General features: G+C 42.6%; 1 non-coding gene across 1 annotated transcript; it reads right to left on the minus strand.

The window, feature by feature from the left end:
• Nucleotides 1-913: 913 nt before the first annotated feature.
• On the minus strand, nucleotides 914-1044 carry LOC117720247 (small nucleolar RNA SNORA17). The gene has a single exon (XR_004608275.1). It is a non-coding gene; the product is annotated as a small nucleolar RNA SNORA17 (small nucleolar RNA).
• Between the last annotated feature and the right edge of the window lie 6919 nt (nucleotides 1045-7963).

Raw genomic sequence — 7963 nt, forward strand, 5'->3', positions numbered from 1 at the left:
CCTCACTAAAGCCATTGCATAGGAAATAAGAGGTAGGGTAAGCTCTCCCATGCTCATGCCCTTGGGATGAGCTCACCTGCAACCCCCCACATCTAAGGACAACTCAACTGTGCTGCACAGGAGAGGTACAGGGCCCAATCTCCCAAATGCTGCAGGTGGCAAGGGACAGGGAGCTCTCCTGCTTTCATGACCCCAGTGCCAGATCTCCTGCTTGCCACAGATGGTTAAAGGTAAGTGGGGAGGAGGGTATCTTTCCCTTGTCCTTGCATGGGAGATGGATGGCAAGGCCAGCTCTTTTATGCTCAGATTCTTGAGGCCAGCTCACTTGAAACTCTCACAATGTGTGAGGCCACTCTCCAGAGTATTGCAACTACCTAGGGGTAGGGTCAGCTCTCTTCCTTTTATGCCCCTATGGCAAGCTCTCCTGTGATGCTCATATAAGGGGTGAGGCCAGTTCTGCACAGCCCTCAGACATCAACATGTTCCTGGGTGGCAGCCCAGCCCAGAGACATCTGCCTAGCCTTGGGGCAGTAACAGATTCCTGCTGCTGCAGTGCCAGGGGCCCAGACATGGCTCCCGGTGGCAGCACAGGTCAGGACCCTATCATGGCCCCAGGTGGCATCACCAACTATTTAAAGCAGGCTGTTGCTCACTATCCTTGAGTCTCCAGTTTTGTGTCTGTTCACCGTGCTCACATCCTTTTGCTTCTCTTTCTTTTCCATATCTCTAACATTTACTTGATCCTCTTAGTGATGACTGGGGTCTCTGAGTGTCTGAAGTTGTCTCAGGAGTGGCGTGTCCCATTTGCACGTTATGGCACCAGGCAGGGGTCATCTCAGGCATGATGATTTGTCCCCACCATGCTTGTGTGGTGCCTGACTGGTGGTCATTTCAGGCTCGATTCTTTTCAGAGAGTGTTAGGCTATTAATCTCTCAGATGTTCAGAGGTCAGAATTCTGAGGGTAGCCATGTCTCCTTCCTCTTTGCGACCCCCTAACACACATGAGACACAGCAGCCACACCTGCAGTGCTTCTAGGAACATCCACGTTGAATGTTTTGCATTTCTTCTCTGTGCCTTTCAGCTGTATAGGTTCTGACAGAACTAGTAACATGGTTTGTTGACAGAGCTGATCTGGCTTAACCAAGAATGGCTCTCTCTTCTGCTCCCACATTTCCTCAGAGAACATTTTTATTTTCCCCCATTTCTGGGAAGTCTGTAATTTTCTGATCTTTTCATTTATAAAAATACTCCAGTTTTAAAGTGGCTTTAAAAAGTCCATCTAGGGAATTGTTCAGCAAATCACTCACTGCAGAACTGCGAGGACTTGAGGGTACATTTCCTGAGACCATTGAAAAGTCACAGTGGTGCGTGTCATCTCTGTTCTTTTATGACAGGGTGGGAGATGGAGACAGAAGGAACTTCAGAAGTGTGAGAGCCAGCTAGCATGCCATAAACAGCAGCAGATAAGGCCCCCTATCTCCCACAAGTATAGAGGTGATCATTGCTCCTCAAGGTTATTATTACATCCACACGTGCCTTATCCCAAGTGTGTATTTGCACATATGCATGTGTGTGCAGCATATGCACTCGTGTGTGTGTGCGCGCGCGCACACACACACACACACACACACACACATATACACACACACACACACACCTTACTTCAAGCTTCAATTTTCTATTCAATCCAGATTCTAGATGCCTTTGATGCCGAGCCTGTAGCTTCTCTCTCCCCTCTGTGCTGCTCCTGCACTACTTTCCTCGTACTAAGTTCCTTGTTCCCACCTGGGTCAGTAGTATGGGGAGAGTAAACTTAGAAGAAGGACATAGAATGATGAAGCTGCTGCTGTTCCCTGGTCCTTGATGCCTCTCGTTTGTACCAGGGTTCACGCAGTGTCCATCTCTCCATCCTCTTCTTTACCTCTTTCCTCACAGAGGTCAGTGCACATGGCCTCTCGACAACTCAGGATCTTTATGAATTTGGTTTTTTTTCCAGCTACAGACAGAGCAGCCTGAACAACAGCAGCTTCACCTTCTAACAGTTCTGGAGGCTGGAAGTCCAAGATCAAGGTGCCAGACAATTTGTTTCTTCTTGGCTTGCAGATGGTTGCGACCCTTCCTGCCCGATGGCATATACAGGCTCTTCTTGCTGGCAAAAGCTTTTTCAGCAGTGCACTTGTTTAATGTGGGCCTTTCAAGGCATTTTCTTTCCTGCTCCTGTCTAAAGTTTCCCTTGACCACAGGAAACATCAAACATGATCACTGAGGTTTCAGTAAATGCTGCCCTCCTTCTCTGCCCTGTAATTTTTGTCCTGTTGTCGTTTGCTGGAAACTGATTCTTGTGTTGTGCTTTAAAGGGCATGAAGCTGACAAGGTCTTTGCTGAGTGAATTTCCCCCAACTTTAGAGATTTGTACTAATTTTTCCTCAAGAATTTTCTTGCATTCTGTATTAGTAATTTGCATAGGGCTGACTGCTTACAAATGCGGCAAGAGACCATCTGCAAGGCCTTTTCCCTGTCCAAGGAAGATCCCAGGATCACCAGTGAAAGAACTCTTTTTTTCCCTAGAGATTGTGCTCTTTGAGGGTGGCAGAAGAGAGGTCACTATACCCAACTTTTTCTGTCTCTACACACACCCTTTAAATAACACCTTAATTAATCTCTAGATCTTTCTTATTTGGGCTAGAGGCAGTGCACAAGACACTGATGGACTGTCTTGTGACCAGTGCTTAAGTCTTATGTGACTAATCTAACACCTCTCTATGGATGATATTTTTTAAAAACCACTTACTACTGTCTTTTGTGTTGCTGTTTCTACTGGAATTCTACAACTGCAAAAAAAAAAAAAAAAAAAAAAGTCACTTAACATCTTAACATTTTAACAGGATGCATGTGTCTGTCGTTTGGTCTGACCTGGGAAGGACCAGGGTCCTTTCCCAGTCAGACAGGAGTATATGAAAATGAATAGAAAGCTAAGCCAGATTCTCTCTATGGATATGCAAATTCAATGAATTCATCTTGTGTTCATTTTGTTTTCCTAGCTCTGTGTTGCTGTGTTCTGCCCAAATATTCTTTAGTTGAACAATATATGTAAGTATTTATTCTTTATCAAATAGTAGCCATTTTTACTCTGCTGTCCTAAGCTCATAGCAAGGCATACAAACGATAGACAGCGTGTAAGTGTTGGTGGGTGATTGGCCATGAGCTGAGGTGGATATGTAATGGTCATTTGGAAAGAAATCTGAAGCTTTGAATGCCTGATGAAGCCGTGGGAACCAGGAGGTTGCATTGAATGTGAGTACTGAATGCAGAAGGGGAGGCTGGATTTGTTTGGGCAGAGAAAAATTGAAAAGGGAAATCAATCTCTCATTTTAACTAGCACCTCAAAATATTCTGAATTTAGAAGGTCCCTGAACTCACTTGTATGGCTGCATTTATCTAAAAAAAAAAATGTGCTTCACAAACCTCATAACTCAAGTACCACAAAGACACTTTTCTATATTTACATTGGAGAATCGCCTAATATGTTCATAGCTACACCTGTGTTCCATCCTTAAGAAATCTTTAGATCGTGTCCTCTGACTAGGAAGAATGTTACTTGAGAGCTGTGCATATTCTGCTTATGGGAAAATGACAAGATTGGCAACCTCTTCTGATGAATTCGTGGCAGAATATTATTTACCATGGTAACAGATTTGTGTACTAACAATATGGGAGGGGGCTTTGCAGCAAGTTCAAGCAGAAGTGCATCTAGACTTTCAGGAAATAAGCTGTTATCTAAACGCAGGGATTTGGAGCAGGTACAAACCCTACAGAGAAGATGACATTCTGTATAGGACACTGGCGCATTCAGCTTGCTCCAGTTTACAAAGACTTCATGAGGAAAAGTCAAGTTCAAAGAATCCAATGGGAGGAGGTGTGGAGGATCTGAGCCAGAACGGAGGGAAATGCCATCATCAGAGAAAGTGAATGAAGGAGAGAGATTGCTGATGTTTGCAGGCAGGGAGAGAAGAGAATGTCTCTGCTTAGCAATGTTTAGAAAAACCTATGCTTTTTGTAGCTTCTATCCTACCTTCCAGTATCAAAAGGACAATGGGCTATCAACATTCTGTTTATGCAAGTATAAAAGCATCTGTCGAAGAAAGACGTGTACCTATCATGCTTTTAAAACATCTGCTTTTGCAAACCACTTGAAAATAATTATGCCCTAACAGGACTAAAACAGCTGTGCATGAGTCCGTAGTCACAAACCGTTCTTGCGCCTGGAATATATGTATGACAAACTGCAGAAATGGACCCTGGGGGTATTTGAATCAGTGGACAGACTATTGATTATGCATCTTTTCCCCATGAGCTGTTGTTATTTAGGTGTGTGGAATAGACTGTGCCTGGAATCCAAGGGAAAGTGTCTACTAAAAATGTATTCCTTAAAGCCTTTTAAAATAATGCTTTCTACGCAATGCACGAGCAAAAAGCACTCTCAAGGGATGTTGATGAAGCATCAAGAGGTGATGGATCTGAAATTAAGTAGAACCATGGAGGTGGAGATGTGACCAAACACTTCCCTCTCCCACACCACCTGCCCAAAATAAATCCCAAGGTTAAGTCCTGTTCTCTTTTTCCTGTGCCACTCCCTCTAGTGTGATTGGGTTTCCTTACCTGGTCTCTAAAGGCATAGCCTATAGACTGATTCCATGTATTATCTTTCCCATCCTGTCTTGAAAAAGCTGTCACATTAAAATCAGTGGAAAGGCTTGGGAGATGACTTAGGGGGTCAAATGTTTGGTGCACAAACACGAGGATCTGAGTTCAGATCTTCAATGCTGATGTAAAATTTCAGGCATGTGGCATATGTCTGTTACTCCATTGGGAGTAAGAGGTTGGGAACAAGTGTATTGTTGGAGTTCTGGTCAGGCAGTCTAGCCAATGGATGAGCTCCTGATTCAGTGAGAGACCCTTTCTCAAAAATATGGTGTGTTGAATGATTGAGAACGGTGCTTCACATTGACCTCTGGCCTCTGTGTGACCATGCACACGTGCACCTGGATGCCCATGTTGAAAAAAATTTAAGTACGATGTTTCTTTTCCTGGGTAAGAGAAAAATGTTGTTCAGAGCGTAAGTCCCATCTATTCTTTCCTCACTGTATTTAAAATGATTTCTGGAAGTGCTCACTCTTAAAAATCATTTTAAAAGCAACAACCTATTATTTAAACACTATGATTACAGTTAACACTTCAAAACATATGGAGCAGCTCATGTCCTCCAGGTATTGGTAATAACTTGGAGGAGGATGGAGAAGTCTCTGTAGCTTCTCCCCCCTCCCTGACTGCTGCACACCGTGATGCATGGATTGCCAGGTATAGAGTGCTGTAGTACATGTTCCATCTCGATGCTGTTTCCCTTGTGTTGAAAGAGCATTCCAAAATTTATCAGCCTTCACCAGATTCAATCAGGCAGCCACTCGACGCTGCTCAAGGGAGAGTTGTGCTGTTCAGGACTGACATGTGGAAAAGCAATCAGACACTGAATTATATGGCTGGCTTTCTTTGTCTTCATCTGTTTAAAGTGCTCAGTGAGCCCCAGTGAAATAATAGAGCTGTGTGTAAAAGCCCTTGGAAAACCTCATTCATCACCAAGTTCATAGAAACTGAGCAAACAGCTGAAGGGTTGCCATCACAATGGTGATGACAGACAGTGTTTTGATATTTTCAGGGATCATGCTGTGAACAAGGTTTTGCCTTCTTCTATACCACTGCTATGTTCCAGACCTTAAACATTTGGACCCTAGACTTTCATCAAAGACAGACAGACAGAAAGGGGGCAACTCAGATGTTAAGAACTGTGCCTGCTAAAAGAATAACACTTAGGCATTTCTCATCAGTTTGAAAGGCTTAAATGCATTGTGAGAAGAACTCTAATCATGTATGACTATAGTCATAGGTCATATATACATGTATGTATGTATGTATGTATGTATGTATTTTATTTTCTCTTAGGATCTGCCACAAGTAAGTCCAGCTATGATTATTTAAGTGGAAGAAGCTAGATTGGCTGGACCACAGGCAAGAACAAATGGTGGCTCAGAGCTGGACCCTGTGGGGATTAACACTTAGGAGGTTATTGTTAGTGGCTTGAAATTTCAGTGTACTTTTCGTCTAGGGCTCAGTATGATTTTGGCTTGTATCCAGATATTTTCACTTAGGGTTTATGCTTAGGGGATGTAAAGAAACGTTAGTATTTGCTAAAGGCATATGAAATAAATACTGTAATTTGGTTTTATAAAAAGAATGTATTGTAAAACCAAAGGCATGGTTATCTTTTAAAGGTTATTTCCAGTTTTGTACCAACAGGAGGAATTCTCTACAATATTATAATTTGAAGTAATTTTAAAAGGGTTAGAAAGAAACTGTGAGTTAACCATCATCTTGGAAGGGAAGAGTCGTTAATATGGGATTTCTTAAGATATAAAAGTATCCCTTCTATCTAAGGACAGGTAGAGTTAAATAAAAAAGTCAACCAAAAACCAAAACAAACCAAAGCAAAAAAACCAACCCCCCCCAAAAACAAAAAAACCCCAACCCCCCCAAACCTAACCAACCAAGCAACCAAACAGCAACAATAACAACAACAACAAAAGACAAAAACAAAAACAAACAAACAAAAAATAACCCTGGGCTAGGAGAAATAGGAGAGATGGCATTCAAGTAGGTTTTCTGATTTGAATTTGCAAGCCATTTGGAAGTGGATGTGACCTTGGTGTGTGTGTGTGTGTGTGTGTGTGTGTGTGTGTGTGTGTGTTTGAAGATATAAACATGTACACTATAGTTGGGTTAGGAGCACATTCCTAGAATCCCCATCTTCTTCTCCTAGTGTTGTCTTACCTTCTTTCTTTTATATTGCTGTCATAAGACATCATGGCCAATCAATTAGAAAAGAGAGGTTAATTTGGGTTACTCTTCCAGAGAGTCAGAGTATAGAATGGAGTGAACGTATGTCTGGAACAGTAGCTGAGAGCTTACAACTGATTATAGGCAGGAGGTAGAGTGCACATTGCCAATGGCATGAGTTTTTTAAAACCCAAAGTCCATCCCCAGTGACAAAACTCCTAATCCTTCCCAAGCAGTGGAGTATAGACCAACTATTCAAATGCATGGGTCCATAGAGGCCATAGGCTTGTGGTTATATGATAATGCAAAAATATGCTTAATCCAACTTCAATAGTTTCCATCATTGTCAGTCTCAATATTTTTTAAAAATCTGAAACTCAAGGCAATCTCTTAATTTTAACCCATTGTAAATTAAAAAAGCAAATCACAAACGTTCAACATACAGTGTGGCACAGAACATACACTATAGTTGGAAAGGAGGAATTGGCGCGTAAGAGGAAATACTCTAGCATAGCAAAATCAAAACCTAGAAAACTCCAAATCCTGGACCTTCAATTCTGATGACAGAGGGCTTAGTTGGCTCAGCCTTTCCTGCTTTGCTGCCTGTAGGGCACTATTTCTCTTGGGCTGGACCCACTCTCTGTCTGTAACTCACTTTGTCAGATATCTCATTGCTCTGGCATTGCCAACATCTTGTGATCTCTAATTCAACTCAGGCTTCACTGTCAGTTTCACAAAATAGCCTCTCTGGGCCTCCATGCAGAGACTGCTCTGACATACACCTGGCTTCAGTGGTGTTTCTTAACCATGGAAGGAGAGCCCATAACCTTGATATTCATGTACCTTTCAGGTTTCTAAAGCTAACACCACATGAACAACACTGCCAAGTTTGTCTGCATGCTTGGGATGGTGCCTGCCACCACTGAATCACATTTGCAGAAGCTTGCTTTTATTATTGTTTTTTAGGAGCAGGAAATTCCCTACACCCTTCTTACACGTTGGCAGCTTAGTTGGGTGGGGTCTTGTTTGAGGCCCCCAAATTTGGATCAGGCCTCTCCATAATCTCTTATTCT

Source organism: Arvicanthis niloticus, chromosome 14 (assembly GCF_011762505.2).
Source record: "Arvicanthis niloticus isolate mArvNil1 chromosome 14, mArvNil1.pat.X, whole genome shotgun sequence".
Lineage (NCBI taxonomy): Eukaryota > Metazoa > Chordata > Mammalia > Rodentia > Muridae > Arvicanthis > Arvicanthis niloticus.